The following is a 24,163-nucleotide window of genomic DNA, read 5'->3' on the forward strand; positions in this document are numbered from 1 at the left end:
GTCTTATTTGAAGAAATGTCTGTTTAGGTCTTCTGCCCATTTTTTGATTGGGCTATTTGTTTTTCTGATGTTGAGCTGTATGAGATGCTTATATATTTTGGAGATTAATCCTTTGTCAGTTGCTTCATTTGCAATTATTTTCTACCATTCTGTGGGCTGTCTTTTAATCTTGCTTACTGTTTACTTTGAAGTATCACCTCACACTGATTAGAATGGCCATCATCAAAAAAACTACAAACTACAAATAAATGCTGGAGAGGATGTGAAGAAAAGGGAACCCTACTGCACTGTTGGTGGGAATGTAAATTGTTACAGCCACTATGGAGAATAGTATGGAGGTTCCTTAACAAACTAGGAATAAAGCTACCATATAAAACAGCAATCCCATTACTGGGCATATACCCTGAAAAAAATCACAATTCAAAAAGACACATATTCCCCCAATGTTCATTGCAGCATTATTTACAATAACCAGGACATTAAAGGCAACCTAGATGTCCATTGAAAGATGAGGGGATAAAGAAGTTGTGGTACATATATACAGTGGAATATTACTCAACTGTAAAAAGGAAAGAATTTGAGTCAGTTGTAGTGAGGTGGATTAACCTAGAGCTTGTTATACAGAATGAAGTAAGTCAGAAAGAAAACACATATTGTATATTAACACATGTATATGGAATCTAGAAAAATGGTACTGATGAACCTATTTACAGAAAAGAAATTGAGATGTATCCATAGAGAATGGACTTGTGGACACAGTAGGGAAAGGAGAGGCTAGAAGACAGTGAGAAAGTAGCTTTGATATATACACATTATCATGTGTAAAATGCATAATTAGTGGGAAGCTGCTATATAACACAGAGAGCCCAGCCTGGTGTCCTGTGATGACCCAGAGGGGTCGAATTGGTAGGGGAGGCTCTAAAGGAAGGGGATATATATATATATATTAATGCTAATGCTATGCTAAGTCACTTCAGTCGTGTCTGACTCTGTGTGACCCCATAGACGGCAGCCCACCAGGCTCCGCCGTCCCTGGGATTCTCCAGGCAAGAATACTGGAGTGGGTTGCCATTTCTTTCTCCAATACATGAAAGAGAAAAGTGAAAGTGAAGTCGCTCAGTCGTGTCCGACTCTTAGCGACCCCATGGACTGCAGCCTACCAGGCTCCTCTGTCCATGGATTTTCCAGGCAAGAGTACTGGAGTGGGGTGCCATTGCCTTCTCTGATATATATATATATATATATATATATATATATATATATATATATATATAAAATTATGAGTGATTCATAATTATAGGAAGAAGAAAAGCTAAAGGCAAAGGAGAAAAGGAGAGATAAATCCATCTGAATGTAGAGTTCCAAAGAATAGCAAGGAGAGATAAGAAAGACTTTCTCAGTGATCAATGCAAAAAAATAGAGGAAAACAACAGAATGGGAAAGACTAGAGATCTCTTCAAAAAAATTAGAGATACCAAGGGAACATTTCATGCAAAGATTGGCACCATAAAGGACAGAAATGGTATGGACCTAACAGAAGCAGAAGATATTAAGAAGAGGTAGCAAGAATACACAGAAGAACTATAAAAAGAAGATCTTCGTGACCCAGATAACCACGGTGGTGTGATCACTTACCTAGATTCAGACATCCTGGGATGTAAAGTCAAGTGGGCCTTAGGAAGCATCACTATGAACAAAGCTAGTGGAAGTGATGGAATTCCAGTTGAGCTATTTCCAATCCTCAAAGCTGATGCTGTGAAAGTGCTGCACTCAATATGCCAGCAAATTTGGAAAACTCACCAGTGGCCACAGACTGGAAAAAAGTCAGTTTTCACTCCAATCCCAAAGAAAGACAATGCCAAAGAATGTTCAAACTACCGCACAACTGCACTCATCTCACATGCTAGTAAAGTAATGCTCAAAAGTCTCCAAGCTAAGTTTCAATAGTATGTGAATCATGAAATTCCAGATGTTAATGCTGGATTTAGAAAAGGCAGAGGAACAAGATATCAAATTGCCAACATCTGTTGGATCATCAAAAAAGCAAGAGAGTTCCAGAAAAACATCTACTTCTTCTTTATTGATTATGCTAAAGCCTTTGACTGTGTGGATCACAACAAACTGTGGAAAATTCTGAAAGAGATGGGAATAACAGACCACCTACCTGCAGGTCAAGAAGCAACAGTTAGAACCAGACATGTAGCAACACACTGGTTTCAAATTGGGAAAGGAGTACATCAAGGCTGTATATTGTCACCCTGCTTATTTAACTTACATGCAGAGTACATCATGAGAAATGCTGGGCTGGATGAAGCACAAGCTGCAATCAAGATTGCTGGGAGAAATATCAATAACCTCAGATATGCAGATGACACCACCGTTATGTCAGAAAGTGAAGAACTAAAGAGCCTCTTGATGAAAGTGAAAGAGAAGAGTGAAAAAGTTGGCTTAAAACTCAACATTCAGAAAACTAAGATCATGGCATCCAGTTCCATCTCTTCATGGCAAATAGATGGGGAAACAATGGACATAGTGAAAGAGTTTATTTTGGGGGGCTCCAAAATCACTGCAGATAGCAGCTGCAGTCATGAAGTTAAAAGACATTTTTGCCCCTTGGTAGAAAAGCTATGACCACCCTAGACACCATATTAAAAAGCAGAGACATTACTTTGCCAACAAAGGTCTGGCTAGTCAAAGCTATGGTTTTTCCAGTGGTCATGTATGGATGTGAGAGTTGGACTATAAAGAAAGCTGAGCACCAAAGGATTGATGCTTTTGAACTGTGGTGTTGGAGAAGACTCTTGAGAGTCCCTTGGACTGCAGGGAGATCAAAGCAGTCAATCCTAAAGGAAATCAGTCCTGAATATTCATTGGAAGGACTGATGCTAAAGCTGAAACTCTAATACTTTGACCACCTGATGCAAAGAACTGACTCATTGGAAAAGACCCTGGTGCTGGGAAAGATTGAAGGCAGGAAAAAAGGGGATGACAGAGGATGAGATGGTTGGATGGCATCACCGACTTGATGGAACTGAGTTTGAGCAAGGTCTGCGAGTTGGTAATGGAAGCCTGATGTGCTGCAGTCCATGGGGTTGCAAAGAGTTGGACACGACTGAGTGACTGAACTGAACTGAACTGATGAGTGATTCATATAATCGTACAGCAGAGTCCACCACACACTGAAAGCAATTATCATCCAATAAAATAATAAAAATAAAAGGCTCTTTTTTGTATGTGTTTTTAAAAAAGAAGCCATTGTCTTTTCCCACCTACCTCATCTGTTGACCAGATAGGATTATCAGGGTACCACACATCTTTCTTTCTTACACAGAGCCCATAGTCTCCCAACCAAGGCCGGACAGGTGGGATGGTGGGTCAGCATTACCATGTCGGCAAAGGACAGTGTCCTCCTACCCCAGTGGACTCCAGAAACTGGGGTCCAGAAAAACAGTTCTACCGAACAAAGAGCAACTGTTCACACATTCAAACAATCCCCTTTGCCAGAATTCTGGTCAGTGTTTTATTGCACACATAACCACAAAGTTAGATAAGATTAAGCAGATAAAAAAGATTACTTTGGGTTAAAAGACAGCTCTGTAGCTCAGACAGTAAAGCGTCTGCCTACAATGTGGGAGACCCGGGTTCAATCCCTGGGTCAGGAAGATCCCCTGGAGAAGGAAATGGCAACTCACTCCAGTATTCTTGCCTAGAAAATCCCATGGACTGAGGAGCCTGGTAGGCTACAGTCCATGGGGTCGCAAAGAGTCAGACACGACTGAGCGACTTCACTTCACTTCACCTTGGGTTAAGGAGAAGCAGGCTGTGGATAGGGAAAGACGGAGAAAGACGGAAGTTCTCTGTCAACATACCACACACATGACACACATACACACGAAAACTCACACATACCCATTCCATGCACACGTAAAAACCCTGTGCACACGCAAACATGGAAGCATGCATGTGCATGCCCCCCTCACACACACATCTCTCTACAGGATAGCTCCCTCACTTGTTGCAGGAGGCGTGGGGTAGAGTTTCTGTACATTTTACTTCTCTGAAGGGAGAAACCTCTCTTACTGCAGAGCCCAACCACTGGGACAGCTTAGGGGGAGGGTGTGAAGGATGGAGCCTCAGTGTGACTCCCTGAGAGCCTGGCAAGTTTATGTCTTCAAGTTCACGACTCTGAGCCTGCTGGTGGATCGTGCCTGGGAAAATTCTCAGAGTATCCCTCTAGGTCAGTGATGCATTTTGTGATCAGGATAGAGGGAAAAGATGGTTATTTTTGAGAAGCAGGAAGAGAGAGGAGGTCATCTCTTTCCACTGAGGACAGATTAACAGCTGTCATTTTAATGGCAGTAGCTGACAGTAACAGCTTCATGGCATCATATTTAATAGGGAGAGACGAGCTCACCTCCTGCCCTGGTTGCTATGTACAGAGTTCCAAAGAAGCCATAACAAAGCCTGGGAGAGCCACTGCGTAGGGTGGAAGGGAACAGGGTCTGTCCCCAAAGAAGAGGGGCTTGCTGTGTTCAGCCTCATTGGAATTTATGAGGTCTGAAGAATTTATGAGTTTATAGAAGCGACCCCAGAGGCAGCCAAACTCCTTTGAATTGCTCACAGCCCTTGCTCCAAGTGGCTTCCCTAAGCAATTACTGAACTTGGGAGAATGTAACTAAAGAATTAAGGTCTCCTGGGGTCATATTTAGGAATAAGGGGAGGTTTTCTGGCATTTTCAAAAGAGAATCGGCTCCATTTTTACCCCGTTTGGGAGTTCACTGATCCACCAGCAACTGGTCATTCCTCAGTGGATGATAAGAAATGAGCCGTATCATTTTAAATGTGGAAATGAAAGTTCTAAGCAGGTTTCATTAGCCCTGAGGGAGAAAAGAAGCATATGTTCCAAGAGTAAATATGTATGAGTTTAAGAAATCAGCAGACTTATTTTCTTTGCTTCCCACCCCATACCCACCCGGGGAAGAGAGAAATTGAGGACACATGTTGCTGAGGCTGGGCGGTGGCTGTAGCCACTGTATTCTTGCCAGATCCCCTTCAGAAGTCTGTGCTGCTGACTGTTGTACGGGCTGAGAGCCCAAGGCAGGGAGCTGACAAATCTAGTGGTTTGAGATCAAAAGAACTGCCTCCAGGAGCCCTCCAAGCAGGAGGGGAGGCAACAGACACTTGTCCTGAAACTGGCATGTACAAAGAGCTGTGTGGGGATGATATTAGCCGAGAGGGTTTACAACAAATGCTGCGATGCAGAGGGTCTACATCTATGGTGCAGTCACAATTTATAGTGAGTCGCATTTTGTCTATAGTGAGTCACAACTTTCTATGATGTCAGGCATAATTTGTCTATCTCCTATCCTTCTCAGTCTTTTACCAGGTTCCTCACTCAGAGTATTTCTGAGAATCCCCGAGGCACGTTGGGATATTTCATAGTCCAACCTGTTTGTCTCTTGTCACCTCAGTCAACCATCTGAGACTGCATCTGCTTTTTGCAGAATATTCTTAATATCTCATGATCAGCTTCTCAAGACTTGTCACCCTAAGAATGAATACATTTCTATCCTTTAATAACCCAAGCACAAGCAGAGCAACTCTGTAATATATAATATCACTTTATTGACTGCAACATTCAAAAGGCAAAGTATTAAATACTCAGCCCCCAAAAAAGAATGAAATATTGCTATGAGCAGCAACATGGATGGACCTATAGATTATCATTCTAAGTGAAGTACGTTAGAAAGAAAAAGACAAATATCATATATCACTTATGTGTGTATGTGTTAGTTGCTTAGTCGTGTCTGACTCTTTACAACCCCATAGACTGTAGCCCACCAGGCCCCTCTGTCCATAGGATTCTCCAGGCAAGAACACTGGAGTGGGTTGCCATTTCCTTCTCCATATCACTTATATGTAAAATCTAAAACATGATACAAATGAACTTTTCTTTCAAACTGTAAACTTTTATTTTGTATTGGGAATTGGGTTTCCCTAGTTGCTCAGATGGTAAGGAATCTGCCTGCAATGCAGGAGACTTGGATTCAATTCTGGGTTGGGAAGATCCCCTGAAGAAGGGAATGGCTACCCACTCCAGTATTCATGCCTGGAGAATTCCATGGACAGAGAGGCCTGGCAGGCTACGGTCCACATTGTCACAAAGAGTCAGACAAGACTGAGTAACTAACACTCATTTATAGTCCATTAACAATGTTGTGATAGTTTCAAGTAAACAGCAAAGGGACTCAGCCATATATATGCATGTATCTATTCTCCCCCAAACCCCTCTTTCATCCAGGTTGGCACATAACATTGAGTAAAGTTCCATGTATATAATAGGTCCTTGATGTTGACCCATTTTGAATACAGCAGTGTGTACATGACCTTCCCAAACTCCCTAACTGTCCCTTCCCCACTACCCCAGGCAACCATAAGGTTGTTTTTATAAATCTGTGAGTCTCTCTTGCTGTTTTGTAAGTAAGTTCATTTGTATTATTTCTTTTTAGATTCCACATAAAAGGGATGTCATACAATATTTCTCCTTCTCTATTTGATTTACTTCACTCAGTATGACACTCTCTAGGTCCATCCTTGTTGCTGCAAATGGCATTATTTCACTTCTTTTAACGGCTAAGTAACATTCCTTTATATACATGTACCACATCTTCTTTATCCAGTCCTCTGTTGATGGACTTACCTCTGTTGTTGATTTATGTAGCTTCCATGTCTTGGATATTGTAAACAGCTAATGAATATTGAGGTGCAGGTATCCTTTCAGATTATGTTTTCCTTGTGATATATCCCCTGGAGTGGGATTGCAGGGTCACATGTTAGCTCTAATAATAGTTTATTAAGGAACCTCCATACTCTTCTCCATAGTGGCTGCACCAATTTATATTCCCACCAACAATGTAGGAGGATTCCCTTCTCTCCACACCATCTCAAGCATTTGCTGTTTGTGGATTTTTTAATGGTAGCCATTCTCACTTGTGTGAAGTGATATCTCATTGTAGTTTTGATCTGCATTTCTCTAATAACTAGCAAATCTTCCATCATAGCTCAGTCAGTAAAGAATCTGCCTGCAATGCAGGAGACCACGTTTGATTTCTGGGTCAGGAAGATACCCTGGAGAAGGAAATGGCAACCCACTCCAGTATCCTTGCTTGGAGAATCCCATGGACAGAGGAGCCTGGCAGGCTGCAGTCCATGGGATCACAAGAGTCAGACATGACTTAGCAACTAAACCACCAATAACTAGCAATGTTGACCTTCTTTTCATATGCCCATCTGTATGCCCTCTTTGACGAAATGTCTATTCAGATATTCTGTCCATTTTTTGAGTGGGCTGTTTGTTTTGATGCTGTTAAGTGTCATAAGCTGTTTGTAGATTTTGGAGACTAATCCCTTACTGATCACATCATTTGTAAATATTTTCTCTGAATCTGTGGGCTGTCTTTTCATTTCATTTATTGTTTCCTTTGCTATGCAAAAGCTTTTAAGTTTAGGCCCCATTTATTTTTGCTTTTATTTACATTATTTTGAGAGATGGGTAAAAAAGATGTTGCTGTGATTTATGTCACAGAGAGTCATGCCTATGTTTTCCTAGTTTTATAGTGTCCACTGAAACATTTAGGTCTTTAATCCATTTTGAGCTTATTGTAACTATGGAGTTAAAGAATGATCTAATTTCATTTTTTACACATGGCTGTTCATTTTTCCCAGCACCATTTGTTGAAGAGACTGTCTTTCCAACATTGTGTAGACTTCTCTGCTTTGTCATAGATTCATTGACCATAGGCTCATGGGCTTATTCCTGGGTTTCCTATCCTGTTCCATTGATCTCAAATGTGTACTTTTGTGCCAGCACCATACTGTTTTGATGACTGCAGGTTGTAGGGTAGTTTGAGGTCAGGGAGCCTGATTCCTCCAGCCCCGTTTTTCTTTTTCAAGGTTGCTTTGGCTATGCATGGTATTTTGTGTTCCCACACAAATTTTGAGATTTTTGTTCTAGTTCTGTGAAAAAATGTCATTGGTAATTTGATAGACATTGCATTGAATTTGTAGATTGCCTTGGGTAGTATAGTAATTTTGATGATATCACTGTTCGAATCCACGAACTAGATTTTGTGCTGTGGTAAGAATTAAATGAGAGAATAAGATACCCCACAGCCAGGGAAAAGGAGAAGCTGCAACAGGACATTAGGAGGGGGCACAATCACATTTAAAATCAAACCTCATACTTGCCAGAGATGCTTGGAAGGCACAAAGAAAACCCTGGGCACACCAAGACCCAGAAAAAAGAGCAATGACCCCCAAAAGAGACTGAGCCAGACGTGCCTTTGACTGTTTGAGGGTCTCCTGCAGAGGCATGGGTCAGCAGTGCCCTGCCGTGGGGACTGGGACTCTAGCAGCAGCAGTTCTGGGAGACACAGTGTCTGGCATAAGCCCTCTTGGGGGAAGTCGCCATTCAGTTCGTTCAGTTCAGTTATGTCACTCAATCGTATCCGACTCTTTGTGACCCCATGAACTGCAGCCCACCAGGCCTCCCTGTCCATCACCAACTCCCGGGGCCCACCCAAACCCATGTCCATTGAGTCAGTGATGCCATCCAACCATCACATCCTCTGTTGTCCCCTTCTCCTCCTGCCCTCAATCTTTCCCAGCATCAGGGTCTTTTCAAATGAGTCAGCTCTTTGCATCAGGTGGCCAAAGGATTGGAGTTTCAGCTTCAGTCTCAGTCCTCCAATGAATATTCAGGACTGATTTCCTTTCAGATGGACTGGTTGGATCTCCTTGCAGTCCAAGGGACTCTCAAGAGTCTTCAACACCACAGTTCAAAAGCATCAATTCTTCGGCGCTAGGCTTTCTTTATAGTCCAAATCTCACATCCATACATGACCACTCGAAAAACCAAAGCCTTGACTAGATGGACATTTGTTAACAAAGTAATGTCTGCTTTTCAGTATGCTGTCTAGGTTGGTCATAACTTTCCTTCCAAGGAGTAAGCGTCTTTTAATTTCATGGCTGCAATCACCATCTGCAGTGATTTTGGAGCCTAAAAAAGTAAAGTCAGCCACTGTTTCCACTGTTCCCCCATCTATTTGCCATGAAATGATGGGACCAGATGCCATAATCATAGTTTTCTGAATGTTGAGCTTTAAGCCAACTTTTTCACTCTCCACTTTCACTTTCACCAAGAGGCTCCTTAGTTCTTCTTCACTTTCTGCCAAAAGGATGGTGTCATCTGCATATGTGAGGTTATTGATATTTCTCCCAGCAATCTTGATTCCAGCTTGTGCTTCTTCCAGCCCAGTGTTTCTCATGATATACTCTTCACAGAAGTTAAATAAGCAGGGTGACAATATACAGCCTTGATGTACTCCTTTTCCTATTTGGAACCAGTCTGTTGTTCCATGTACAGTTCTAGCTGTTGCTTCCTGACCTGCATATAGGTATCTCAAGAGGCAGGTCAGGTGGTCTGGTATTCCCGTCTCTTTCAGAATTTTCCACAGTTGATTGTGATCCACACAGTCAAAGGCTTTGGCATAGTCAATAAAGCAGAAATAGATGTTTTTCTGGAACTCTCTTGGTATTTGGATGATCCAGTGGATGTTGGCAATTTGATCTCTGGTTTCTCTGCCTTTTCTAAAACTAGCCTGAACATCTGGAAGTTCACGGTTCATGTATTGCTGAAGCCTGGCTTGAAGAATTTTGAGCATTACTTTACTAGCGTGTGAAATGAGTGCAATTGTGCGGTAGTTTGAGCATTCTTTGCATTGCCTTTCTTTGGGATTGGAATGAAAACTGACCTTTTCCAGTCCTGTGGCCACTGCTGGGTTTTCCAAATTTGCTGGCATATTGAGTGCAGCACTTTCACAGCATCAGCTTTGAGGATTTGAAATAGTTCCACTGGAATTCCATCACCTCCACTAGCTTTGTTCATAGTGATGCTTCCTAAGGCCCACTTGACTTCACATTCCAGGATGTCTGGCTCTAGGTGAGTGATCACACCATCCTGATTATCTGGGTCATGAACATCTTTTTTGTACAGTTCTTCTGTGTATTCCTGCCACCTCTTCTTAATATCTTATGCTTCTGTTAGGTCCCTACCATTTCTGCCCTTTATTGAGTCCATCTTTGCATGAAATGTTCCCTTGGTATCTTTAATTTTCTTGAAGAGATCTCTAGTCTTTCCCATTCTGTTGTTTTCCTCTATTTCTTTGCATTGATCACTGAGGAAGGCTTTCTTACCTCTCCTTGCTATTCTTTGGAACTCTGCATTCAAATGGGTATATCTTTGTTTTTCTCCTTTGTTTTTTGCTTCCTTCTTTTCACAGCTATTTGTAAGGCCTCCTCAGAGAGCCATTTTGCTCTTTTGCATTTCTTTTTCTTAGGGATGGTCTTGATTCCCGTCTCCTGTCACCATTAGCTCCACTATAGAGCCACCGGGTGGGCGATCCACACACTAGAGAACAATTATACCAAAGAAGTTCTCACACATTGCAAAAAGATCTAGGCCCCACAACAGACATCCTAAACTGGGGGTCTGGCAAAGGGACTGAGAATCCCTGGAGAATCTAACTTTGAAGATCAGAGGGATTTGATTATAGAACTTCCTCGGGACTGGGGAAACGAAGACTCTTTGGGGGCATAAACGATACCTTGTGTGTACCAGGACCCAGGAAAAAGGAGCAGTGAACCCACAAGAGACTGATCCAGACTTGACTGTGTTTGGGACTCTCTGGCAGAGGCATGGGTGACAGTGGCCTGCACGGGATCAGGGGCATTGACAGCAGCAGTCCTGGGAGGCAGTGTGCAGGCATAAGTCCTTTTGGAGGAGATTGCCAACACCCCTACAAGAGTTGGCCTCAGGCCAAACTATAGGGAGGGAACACAGGCCCACCCAGCAGCAGAAAACTGGATTAAAGATTTACTGAGCAAGTCCTTGCCCAATAGAGCAAGACCTAGTTTCCCCCACAGCCAGTACCTCCCACCAGGAAGCTTATACAAGTCTCTTATCCTCATTTATCAGAGGGCAGACAGAATGAAAACCACAATCACAGAAAACTAACCAAACTGATCACATGGGTCACAGCTTTGAGTAACTTAATGAAAATATGAGCCATTCCCTGTGGGGCCACCCAGATGGGCCATGGTAGAGTGTTCTGACAAAACATAGACCACTGGAGAAGGGAATGGCAAACCACTTCAGCATTCTTACGTTGAGAACCCCATGAACAATATGAAAAGGCAGATAGATATGACACTGGAAGAAGAACCTGATGGGTCAGTAGGTGTCCATTATGCTACTGGAGAAAAGTGGAGAAATGGCTCCAGAAGGAATGAAAAGACTGAGCCAAAGAGGAAATAACACTCAGTTGTGAATGTGTCTTGGGGTGAAAGTAAAGTCTGATGCTGTAAAGAACAGTATTGAATAGGAACCTGGAATGTCAGGTCCATGAATCAAGGTAAATAGGAAGTGGGCAAACAGGAGATGGCAGGAATGAACACTGACATTTTAGGAATCACAAAAATATCTACTTCTGTTTCATTGACTACATCAAAGCCTCTGACTGTGTGGATCACAACAAACCATGGAAAATTCTTAAAGAGATGGGAAGAATACCAGACCACCTCACCTGCCTCCTGAGAAACCTGTATGCAAGTCAAGAACTAGACACGAACTAGACATGAAACAATGCACTGGTTCCAAACTGGGAAAGGAGTATGTCAAGGCTGTATATTGTCACCCTGCTTATTTAACTTAAATGCAGAGTACATCATATGAAATGCTGGGCTGGATGAAACTCAGGCTGGAATCAGGATTGCTGAGAGAAATATCAATAACCTCAGATATGTAGATGACACAACCTAAGGACAAAAAGTGCACAGGAACTAAAGAACTTTTTGATGATGCTTGAAAAGCCTCTCTTTTCACCTTGATGAAGGTGAAAGAAGAGAGTGAAAAAGCTGACTTAAAACTCAACATTCAAAAAACTAAGATCATGGCATCTGGTCCCATCAGATAAGATTCATGGCATATAGATGAGGAAAAAAATGGAAACGGCAATAGACTTTATTTTCTTGGACTTCTGAATCACTGGGGAAGGTGACTGCAGTCATGAAATTAAAAGATGCTTGCTCCTTGGAAGAAAAGCTGTGACAAAGCTAGACAATGTATTAAAAAGCAGACACATCACTTTGCCAACAAAAGGTCCGTATAATCAAAGCTATGGTTTTTCCAGTAGTTGTCTATAGATGTGAAAGGTGGACCATAAAGAAGCCTGAGTGTCAAACAATTTATGCTTTTGAACTGTGGCACTAGATAAGATTCATGAGTGTCCCTTGGACAGCAAGGAGATCAAGGCAGTCAATCCTAAATGAAATGAACCCTGAATATCCATTGGAAGGACTGATGCTAAAGCTGAAGCGCCAATGTTTTGGCCACCTGATGCAAATAGCTGACTGATTGGAAAAGGCCTTGATGCTGGGAAAGATTGAGGGCAGGAGGAGAAGGGGAAGACAGAGGATGAGATGGTTGAATGGCATCATTGGCTCAATGGACATGAGTTCTGAGCTAACTCTGGGAGATAGTGAAGGATAAGGAAGCTGAGTGCTGCCGTTCATGGGGTCGCAAAGAGTTGGACACAATTGAGTGACTGAACAACAATGATCTATGAATATGATATATCTTTCCATCTGTTTATATCTTCTTTGATTTCTTTCATCAGCATTTTATGGTTTTCCGAGTACAGGTCTTTTGTCATCTTAGGTAGGTTTATTCCTAAGTATTTTATTCTTTTTGATGCAGTGGTAAATGGAATTGCTTCTTGAATTTCTGTTTCTGATTTTTCATTGTTAGTGTACAGAAAAGCAACAGATTTCTGAGTAGTAACTTGGCAACCTATAACTTAACCAAATTCATTGATGATAGTAGTTTTCTGGTAGCTTTATGATCTTCTGTGTAAAGTATCATGTCATCTGCAAACAGTAACAGTTTAACTTCTTTTCCAATTTTAATTTTGTTTACTTCTTTTTCTTCTGTGATTGCTGTAGCTAAGACTTCCAAAACTATGTTGAATAAAAGTGGTGAGAATGGATATCCTTATCTTGTTCCTGAACTTAGAGGGAATGCTTTCAGGTTTCACCATTGAGTATGATGCTAGCTGGTAGGTTTGTCATATATGGCCTTTATTATGTTGAGGTATGTACCCTCTATGCCCTGTTCAAGCTTGGCTTGGAGAATTTTGAGCCTTACTTTGCTAGGAACTGGTTCCAAGTCAGGAAAGGAGTACATCAAGGCTGTATATTGTCACTCTGATTATTTAACTTATATGCAAAGTACATCATGAGAAACGCTGGGCTGGAGGAAGCACAAGCTGGAATCAAGATTGCTGGGAGAAATATCAATAACCTCAGACATGCAGATGACACCACCCTTATGGCAGAAAGTGAAGAAGAACTAAATAGCCTCTTGATGAAAGTGAAAGAGGAGAGTGAAAAAGCTGGCTTGAAACTCAACATTCAAACAGCTAAGATCATGGCATCCGGTCCCATCACTTCACGGCAAATAAACGTGGAAACAATGGAAACAGTAATAGACTTTCTTTTCTTGGGCTCCAAAATCAATGCAGATGGTGACTGCAGCCATGAAATTAAAAGACGTTTGCTCCTTGGAAGAGAAGCTATGACCAACCTAGACAACATATTAAAAAGCAGAGACATTACTTTGACAACAAAGGTCCACATAGTCAAAGCTATGGTTTTTCCAGTAGTCATGTATGGATGTGAGAGTTGTACTATAAATAAAGCTGAGCACTACTGAACTGTGGTGTTGGAGAAGACTCTTGAGAGTCTCTTGGACTTCAAGGAGACCCAACCAGTCCATCCTAAAGTTAATCAGTCCTGAATATTCATTGGAAGGACTGATACTGAAGCTGAAACTCCAATACTTTGGCAACCTGATTCAAAGAACTGACTCATTGGAAAAGATCCTGATGCTGTGAAAGATTGAAGGCAGGAGAAGAAGGGGACAATGGAGGATGAGATGGTTTGATGGCATCACCAACTCTATGGACATGAATTTGCATAAGCTCCAGGAGTTGGTGATGAACAGGGAAGCCTGGCATGCTGCAGTCCATGGGGTCACAAAGAGTTAGACATGACTGAGCAACTGAACTGAACTGACCCTCTATGCCCACTGTCTGGAGAGTTTTTATCATATATTTGAATTTTGTCAAAAACTTTTCTGCATCTATTGAGATGATCATATGATTTTTATTCTTTAATTTGTTGATATGGTTAATCACATACAAATGAATTTATTAATGAAACAGAAGCAGACTCATACAAATAGAGAACAAACTTATGGTTTCCAAAAGGGAAGCAGTTGGGATAAGTGAGGAATTTGGGATGAGCAAATGTAAACTTCTATATATAGAATAGATAAACAACAGGGTCCTAGTGAATAGCATAGAGAACTACATCCAATATCCTATGATGAACCATAATGAAAAGGAATATATATACGTTAACTGAGCCACTTTCTTGTACACCACAAGCTAAAACAACCTTGTAAATCAACTATACTTCAATTCCAAAAAAAAAAAAAAAGGAATTCTCTGACAGTCCATTAGTTAGGACTCCACACTTCCCCTGCAAGGCCCAGGTTCAATTCCTGGTCAAAGACTCAAAATCCTCCAGGCCATGTAACATGACCAAAAACAAGTAAATACTAGATCATGGATACATGATAGCTGTTCCCATACCCATGATGGCCATCCATTCCCTGCCTGCTGTTTCTCCACCATGTTGCAAAGGTCAGTTACTTCCCTTCAGTGAGATTTCTATGAGCTACATCTCGTTTCCTGGACCCCAGACCCCCAGATCCTTACTAACCACATATATATGACCCCATACACAATCTCAGTGATGTGTATGTGATTCAAAATACAAAAACAATAAAGACTTGTGATTCAAAATACAATAAAGACTTTTTTACAGTATATGCACAGTAACATTACACTCCATTAGGCAGAACATTCCATTGCAGAATAGAAAAGTAGGTTCAGCTCTAGGGATCAGTCATAACAACACTTACAGCAGCAGTAATTACAGCAACAGCTATGGTTTATTAAGTATATGCTCTGTATCGGTAACAATGCTAACTACTGCATATACATTTTTTTCTAATCTTTATATTTCTATTTATGTTGTTACATATTAGTACCATTTTATGGATATTAAAACTAAAGAGAAATAAAGTAACTTGTCCAAGATGATACTCTTGGAAAAATTAGAAATAGGATTAGAACCAAGACACTTCAGTTCAGTTCAGTTCAGTTCAGTCACTCAGTCGTGTCCAACTCTTTGCGACCCCATGAATCACAGCATGCCAGGCCTCCCTGTCCATCACCAACTCCGGGAGTTCACTCAGACTCACGTCCATCGAGTCAGTGATGCCATCCAGCCATCTCATCCTCTGTCGTCCCCTTCTCCTCCTGCCCCCAATCCCTCCCAGCATCAGAGTCTTTTCAGTGAGTCAACTCTTCACATGAGGTGGCCAAAGTACTGGAGTTTCAGCTTTAGCATCATTCCTTCCAAAGAAATCCCAGGGCTGATCTCCTTCACAATGGACTGGTTAGATCTCCTTGCAGTCCAAGAGACTCTCAAGAGTCTTCTCCAACACCATGGTTCAAAAGCATCAATTCTTCGGCGCTCAGCCTTCTTTACAGTCCAACTCTCACATCCATACATGACCACAGGAAAAACCATAGCCTTGACTAGATGGACCTTTGTTGGCAAAGTAAAGTCTCTGCTTTTGAATATGCTATCTAGGTTGGTCATAACTTTCCTTCCAAGGAGTAAACTTCTTTTAATTTCATGGCTGCAGTCACCATCTGCAGTGATTTTGGAGCCCAGAAAAATAAAGTCTCACACCATTTCCACTGTTCCCCCATCTATTTCCCATGAAGTGATGGGACCAGATGCCATGATCTTCATTTTCTGAATGTTGAGCTTTAAGCCAACTTTTTCACTCTCCACTTTCACTTTCATCAAGAGGCTTTTGAGTGCCTCTTCACTTTCTGCCATAAGGGTGGTATCATCTGCATATCTGAGGTTGATGGTGCAAAAGCAGCACACACTCAGTAGAAATCATACTTAAAATTTTGACTTTTGATCTCTTCCTAGGCCTCTGATATGTGGTAAATATTCTCTAGCAATGCTGGGCAGGGCAGAGTCACACTTCCCAGTTAGTCACATGGTCACAGCAAGTAAACAACCAAAACACCTACAACCATTACACTTTCTATTCTTCAGTACAGTATTCAATACATTCCATGAGATATTCAGTACCTTATTATAAAATAGGCTTTGTGTTAGATGATTTTGCTCAACTCTAAGTTAATATTAGCATTCTGAGCACATTTAGGATAAATTGAGCTAAGCTATGATTTTGGTCCCAGGGACAGCGGAGCCTGGTGGGCTGCCGTCTATGGGGTCACACAGAATCGGACACGACTGAAGTGACTTAGCAGGAAAATTTAAATGCATTTTTTGCTTACAATATTTTCAATTCACAATACGTTTATTGGAATGTAACCCTACTCTAAGTCAAGGAAGATCTTTGTAATATTGATACTAAGTTAAATGTGCTAAGGTCTTAAAAAGGAAATTCATAGGCTAATCGCTTACTTACAAACAAGATGTAAACATCCTAAAAAGAACCATAGCCATATCCTGCAAATACACAAAAAGAAAAACTAGATTGTGTTCATCCCAGGAGCACACAGTTAGTTCATTCATTTAAAAGTCCTGCAACATGATTTGTGAGAATAGCACTGAAACAGGTATATTACCATATGTAAAATAGATCTGACCGACGCAAGTTCTATGCATGAAGTCCGGCACTCAAAGCTGGTGCTCTGGGACGACCCAGAGGGATGAAGTGGAAAGGAAAAAAGGAGAAGGGTTCAGGATGGGGGAACACATGTGCACCCATGGCTGACCCATGTTGATGTATGGCAAAAACCATCACAATATTGTAAAGCAATTAGCCTCCAGTTAAAATAAATGAATTAGTTAAAAAAATAAAGTCAACCAATGTGATTCCCCCAAATTAAGAGAATAAAGAAATATAAAACAATATGATCACCTTAATAGATGAAAAATGTTATAAAATTTAACAATATTTAAATAATTTTTAAAAGCCTTAGCAATTTCCTTAATTTGATAATGGTGAGAATGAAAAAGAGAGAAGGATGGTGAGGATGGGTAGGGGAAAAAAAGAAGAAAATTAGGAAGTTAGAAAGGAGGAAAGAGAGAGAGGCAAGAGAAGAAGGCTACCACACGTGCTTTTGCATGCTTAGTCATGTCTGACTCTGCAGCTCCATGAACTATAGCTCGCCAGACACCTCTGTCCATGGCATTTCTCAGGCAAGAATACTTTGCCATTTCCTTCTCCAGGGGATCTTCCTGACCCAGGGATTGAACGTGTATCTCTAGTGTCTCCTGCATTGGCAGGCAGATTCTTTACCACTTGTGCCACCTGGGAAACTCTCCTCCACACAAGAGGACAATAAAAACATGATTCAGTTATGCAGCAATTTGGAACCTTAAGGCAAGAAGAACTCATTCAAGAGTTCTACTGGTCTCCCTCATTATCTTTTTGGTCCAAACTTCTTCAGAGAACTCAGGACCACTTTGATAGAATAGGCCAAGTGGCCTATTCATCCCAGTACATACAAAGGCCCATACTTTGCACACAGTAGGCACACCCTAAGTGTTTATTAGAAACAGTAATTTGGAGACCATAATCCATAAGCAGCACTGATAAGTTGCATTGTTCTTTTCCACCTCCTCATCGTTGGGGTGGAATGTTTTATGCAAACATTAGATGATGAGAGTTAAATCTCTCATCAGAACCATAACGTGTTGATTTTACTCTTCCTTGTACCCATGAAATTAAGTCAGCAATAGCTTCCTGCCTGGGGAAGTAATAGGACAGCTTTACTTTCCTAGGTCTCCTCCTTCCTTTGTGGTATGTCAGCAAGTGTCTGTTCTCCCCTCTCCTCCTCTTGTTCCCCTATCTGATTTGGCTGGGGATTAGTTTTACTTTTTCCCATCACCTCAGAAGTATCAGTCAATGCAAGTTTAAAGAAATGCAAACCTTATTCCATGATTTGAAAATGTCCAAGCCCAGCACTGATATTAAAGAAAAATGAGAAAGAGTTTTCTGGGGAAAAAAAAATACATCTTTTGTTTCTGATTGAAAATATAAATTTCCTACAGTGCTCCCAGCTTCACCAGTTCACAGTTTCCTTGGGAAAATCCCTATAACTTTGAGAAACTGCTCCATCCTATTTTGTTGAAGGCAGTTCTTAAGGAGGCTACATAGAAATATAGGAATAGAGAATTAAAACCCTGGTTTTTATATTATTTACATAATTAAAAATATTTCACATAATTTATATTTGTATATAATTACATAAATATAATTATAATATATAGTTGTATTATAAAATTTATAAATTATTTCACATAATCAGAAATCCTGAGCAACTCTGAAGGGCTTAATCCACTTAGCTCTTAATTATACTAAAATTAGATGTCTTCCTACCCCAAGAGAGGCAGCAAATTGAAAACTCACTGTGGAAATTTCCTTTTCCAGTGGGAAGCCAGAAAGATTTCCAGATTAGCGGAAAGACATCACCACTTTTGGTTTTTCCCTCCAGAAAACAGTCAGATAAGGGGACTTTTCCCCTAACTCCACTTGTTGAAATGATAACAAGCAGATACCCTGTGCCCCCAGCCTCACAGCTGCCGTAAGTCCTGCAATCACCCTTATAATTGTATACCTCCAGGAAAGAGATAGCTGCCTCTTGGCTGTTAAAGTGACAGCATTGTGACATCTCCCCTGTGCTTTCCTGGAGCTCTGCCCATTTAGGGTCAGATTCCCTGAGGAGTCTGCCCCTGAGGCGCCAGTCTGATGGTGGGAAGGCAAATTGTTATTCCCATTGGGAACTCCCATCTGGAATTTTGCAACAACAAATGAAAGCTTAGCATGGATGTATGTAGCTCTTTCTTAAGTATCCGTTCTTATCTTTGGGGGGAAAGGCAGACTAATTATGCCCAGATTGCTAGGTGGACTCTGTTACCATCTTATCTATATTCATTCTCCATCAGGGGTTTTAGGCTTGGGGAAAGAAGGGCTGGTGGTAACTGTGAGTGCAGAAGGGAGGGGAAATTTGGTTTTCACATAATAAGCACAGAGGTAACTTTAAAGTCAAGATTCTTTGTTCAGCTGCTTTGTAACAGATAGTACACTTGGTCTGTAGCAAAGGGATTTAGGGCTTTCCACTTTTCACTTTCATGCATTGGCAAAGGAAATGGCAACCCACTCCAGTGTTCTTGCCTGGAGAATCCCAGGGACAGGGAGCCTGGTGGGCTGCCGTCTATGGGGTTGCACAGAGTCAGACACGACTGAAGCGACTTAGCAGAGGGTTGAGAGGCCTTGGAATATGTCTCCACTGAAGGCTACAGAACTATATTGTCTAGAAACTTGATAATAACACAATGATTATAGACTCCCCAAGCCACTTGGAAAAGGGATGTTGTAAGAAGAAAATGAGATAAAATCGGTGAAAGACTTAAGAAGTGACAAGGTTAAGGACCTCTACTAGCAACAGCAATTGTCCCTATTGTGTAAATTTTGTGTTTATTTTCCTATGCTCATCTTCAAGGCTTTGCTCTTTTGTCAACGCTAACTCTTCCAAAATCACGGAAATACCTGATTTCTATTGTATCATCGTTGTTCTCATGTTTTTGGACATATTCATTAATTCATTAGACAAACATTTATTAAATACCTATTATGCATGCATGCTAAGTCACTTCAGTCAAATCTGACTCTTTGTTACCCTGTGGACAGTAGCCCTCCAGGCTCCTCTGTCCGTGGGATTCTCCAAGGCAAGAATACTGGAGTGGGTTGCTAAGCTGTCCTCCAGGGGATCTTCCTGACCCAGGGATTGAACCCACGTTTCATTATGTTTCCTGCACTGGCAGGTGGGTTCTTTACCACTAGTGCCACTTGGGAAGTCCAAATATCTATTATGTATTCCACTAAACGGGAGGTTCAGAGATGAGCAAAATGTCCTTCTTCTTGAAAGGCTTACAATCTAGCTGCAGAAAGAGACACACGAATAACCAACGTAAACATAAAGCAAGGAGAGAAAAGAAACATCCAGTGTCATGAATCATAAAGTTTGCAGCCTATATAAAGCAGGGCAGCAAAACCACAGAGAGCAGCCAACTCAAACCAGGAGAGAAGGGGCCAGGAAAAGGCTTCCAGCTTGCACTGCCTTCAGAACTGAATGAGGCCTCTCTGTCCACCAAGTCAAAAACGGGAAAGGGAAGAGGACATTCCAGCAAGCTGAATAGAGGGGGCAAAGCCACAGGGCCACAAACACCTACTACGGAGAAGTGTTAGTTCAGCTGCAAAAAGCCTGCGTGCCTGGAGCCAGGAAAGGCAGTGCTTTCAGGCAGGAGGAGGGAGGAGCTGGAGCCTAAAAGCCCTCGCTTGCCGGGACTCCCTGCGCTCCGCAGCCAGACACAGAGAGGCAACCGGTGGAGGCAGCTTGGGGGCGAGATAAGAAGCAGAGCAGGGACCCAGGCCCCGGGACCGCCTCCAGCAGGACGGCCCAGCAGCTCAGAGAGAAAGGCCGGCGGGCGCACAATCGTGTTCTGAAACGCAGGAACTGGGACTTTTGTTTTGGCTCCAGGACGGGGCTGAGAGCGCACACAATGCCCAGTGTTGAAACTCCCTGTTTGGAAGGAAGAACAGTTGCACATCTGGGAAAGGTTAGGGTCAGACCCTGAAGCGCGGGGAGCGGGCACATTCCTCTGAGACGCTGGGCCTTGACGTCAATCGCGGCCGGGCTTGGCCGGAGCTGCTCCCGGCAGGAGTCAGGGCCCATTAACTCTGCCCAGCGCCCGAGTGTTTATGTGGAAAATGTGAGGCCAGGAAGTGGCTCCTAATTGTGATTTGGAGGTTGTCAAGTCAGTGCTCTTTAGCGGTTGGTTTCTGTCTTTCCCACCTTCCCAGCTGCACTCCTTTCCCTGTTTGTCTGGGGTGACCCAATATTTCTCTCTCTTTCTCTGTTATGTAAAAAAGAAGAGCTATATTTACTTGGCGCCTTCTCTGTGTAACCTCCTCCCTCTTCCTTACAGGTCTTACAGCTGCCTGGTCTCACCACCCTCCCCGCCACCCCCACGGCTGTGGGCCCAGCTGGGAAATGAACTCTCCCAGCACATGGTCACTTACAACACAGCGTTTGGACCATCAACGTTTTCCTCTTTCAGACTTCACAGAGCAAGCTGCACTCTACACAGGCCCGTCGCGGCTTGTCCCCAGAAGCGGAGTGAGACGGAGCCAGGAAACCAGCTCCTTACTCCAAATCAACCCAATATAAAGAAAAAGATGGCAGAGGCTAAAATGTGTAAGTTGGAAAGTGCTCGAAGCCGGACGTGCCACCCTCTCCTCTTAGGTCCATCACAGCCTCAGCACTTCCAACATCATTATCATCCACTCCAAATAATAACTTGGAAAACTAGAGCCCTGCTTGTAATTGCCATTCTTTGATTTAATCTCAGGCCAAGGTGCAGCACTTCAGCAGTTCATTACTAACACCAGGAGAAAACGTCTAAGCGCCTCATATAATGAGCACTTACCCACATACAGATGATCCACTTTAAGAATAATTGACAGTACACCTTAAGCCCAAGACTACTTTTGTATTTGTCCCATGACTTTCCCCCACAACCCACTGACCAGCCTCCTCCCCCAAAAGTACTACTGAGAAGCTTGAGGAAGGAAGAGAAGAGCCAAGACTACACTTAGAAAATACAACTCAAAGAAAAAGGAAATATAACTCATACCAGCCTCAACTACACATGAACTGAGAAGTAAATAAACAGGAGGAAAAAAAAACTTTATACAAACATATATATATGTAATTATATATTAAAACATATATAAATTTATATGCAATTCATTTATATATAATTTAAATTTATATATTTATATAAAATTTACAAATATTATGTATACAATTTTACTTTATATACATAACTAATTTTAATGGGAATCAGGAGAGAGACAGAGTGATGTGTACATAGATTTGCCTGTAGTGTGTGCTCAGTTGCTGACTCACATCTGACTCTCTGCAGTGCCATGGACTATAGTCTGCCAGGCTCAACTGCCCCTAGAATTTTCCAGGAAGAATACTGGAGTGGGGTACCATTTCCTACTCCAAGGGATCTTCCCAACCCAGGGATCAAACTCCCATCTCCTGTGTCTCCTACATTGGCAGGCAGGTTCTTTACCACTAGCACCACCCAGGAAGACTTACTTTGTAGGAATGTAATCTTAATTGTAATATTTATTGTTATATATATGACAGTCAGTCTCTCCCATCAGGAAGCTTCCACAAGCCTCTTATCCTTATACATCAGAGGGCAGACAAAATGAAAACCACAATCACAGAAAACTAACCAAACTGATCACATGGATCACAGCCTTGTCTAACTCGATCAAACTATGAGCCATGTCCTGTAGGGTCAACCAAGACAAATGGGTCATAGTGGAGAGTTCTGATAAAATGTGGTCCACTGGAGAAAGGAACGGCAAACCACTTCAGTCTTTTTGCTTTGAGACCATGAACAGTAAGAAAAGGCAAAAAGATATGATACTGAAAGATGAACTCTCCAGGTCAATAAGTGCCCAATTCCCTGGTGGCTCAGATGGTTAAGTGTCTGTCTACAATGTGGGAGACCTGGGTTCGATCCCTGGGTTGGGAAGTTCCCTGGAGAAGGAAATGGAAATCCACTCCAGGACTATTGCCTGGAAAATCCCATGGACAGAGGAGTCTGGTAGGCTACAGTCCATGGGGACGCAAAGAGTCGGACACAACTGAGCGATCTTCACCGTAATCACCATATGCAACTGGAGACAGTGGAGAAATAAGTCCAGAAAGAATGAGGAGACAGAGCCAAAGTGAAACAATGCCCAGTGGTAGATGTGACTGGTGACGGTAATAAAGTCCAATGCTGTAAAGAACAATATTGAATATGAACCCGGAATGTTAGGTCCATGAATCAAGGTAAATTGGAAGTGGTCAAACAGGAGATGGCAAGAGTGAACATCAACATTTAGGAATCAGTGAACTAAAATGGAAGGAATTAGGAGAATTTAATTCAGATGGCATTATATCTACTACTGTGAGCAAGAATCACTTAAAAGAAATGGAGTAGCCCTCATAGTCAACAAAAGAGTCTGAAATGCAGTATTTGGGTCAATAATCTCAAATATGACAGAATGATCTCTGTTCGTTCCAAGGCAAACCATTCAATATCACAGTTATCCAAGTCTATGCCCCAACCAAGAATGCCAAAGAAGCTGAACAGTTCTATGATGACCTATAAGACCTTCTAGAACTAACACCAAAAAAGATGTCCTTTTCATCATAGAGGACTGGAATGCAAAAGTAGGAAGTCAAGATACCTGAAGTAACAGGCAAGTTTGGCCTTGGAGTACAAAATGAAGCAGGGCAAAGGCTAACAGAGTTTTGCCAAGAGAATTCACTGGTCATAGCAAACACCCTCATCCAACAACACAAGAAATGACTCTACACATGTATGTCACCAGATGGTCAATACAGAAATCAGATTGATTATATTCTATGCAGCCAAAGATGGAGAAGCTCTATACAGTCAGCAAAAACAAGACCAGGAGCTGACTGTGGTTCAGATCATGAACTCCTTATTGCCAAATTCAGACTTAAACTGAAGACAGTAGGGAAAACCACTAGACTGTTCAGGTATTACCTGAATCAATCCCTTATGACTATACAGTGGAAGTGAGAAATAGATTCAGGGGATTAGATCTGTGTACAAATAGCTGAGAAAAGAAGACAAGCTAAAGGCAAAGGATAAAAGGAAAGATATACAATTATGTAAAGTTTAAAAATAAAATAAAATTTAAAAAATAAATAAATAATTTAAAAAATTTAAAAAAAAAAAGGAAAGATATACCCATCTGAATGCAGGGTTCCAAAGAATAGCAAGAAGAGGGAAGAAAGCCTGCTTCAGTGATCAATGCAAA

The 24,163-nt window shown here is 41.8% G+C and overlaps 1 long non-coding RNA gene across 1 annotated transcript; it reads left to right on the forward strand.

The window, feature by feature from the left end:
• Nucleotides 1-20,502: 20,502 nt before the first annotated feature.
• LOC129651441 (uncharacterized) lies at nucleotides 20,503-21,978 on the forward strand. The gene is made up of 2 exons (XR_008714143.1): nucleotides 20,503-20,862; nucleotides 21,232-21,978. It is a non-coding gene; the product is annotated as an uncharacterized LOC129651441 (long non-coding RNA).
• Nucleotides 21,979-24,163: the final 2,185 nt, after the last annotated feature.

This window comes from Bubalus kerabau, chromosome 4 (genome assembly GCF_029407905.1).
Source record: "Bubalus kerabau isolate K-KA32 ecotype Philippines breed swamp buffalo chromosome 4, PCC_UOA_SB_1v2, whole genome shotgun sequence".
In the NCBI taxonomy this organism is placed as follows: domain Eukaryota; kingdom Metazoa; phylum Chordata; class Mammalia; order Artiodactyla; family Bovidae; genus Bubalus; species Bubalus kerabau.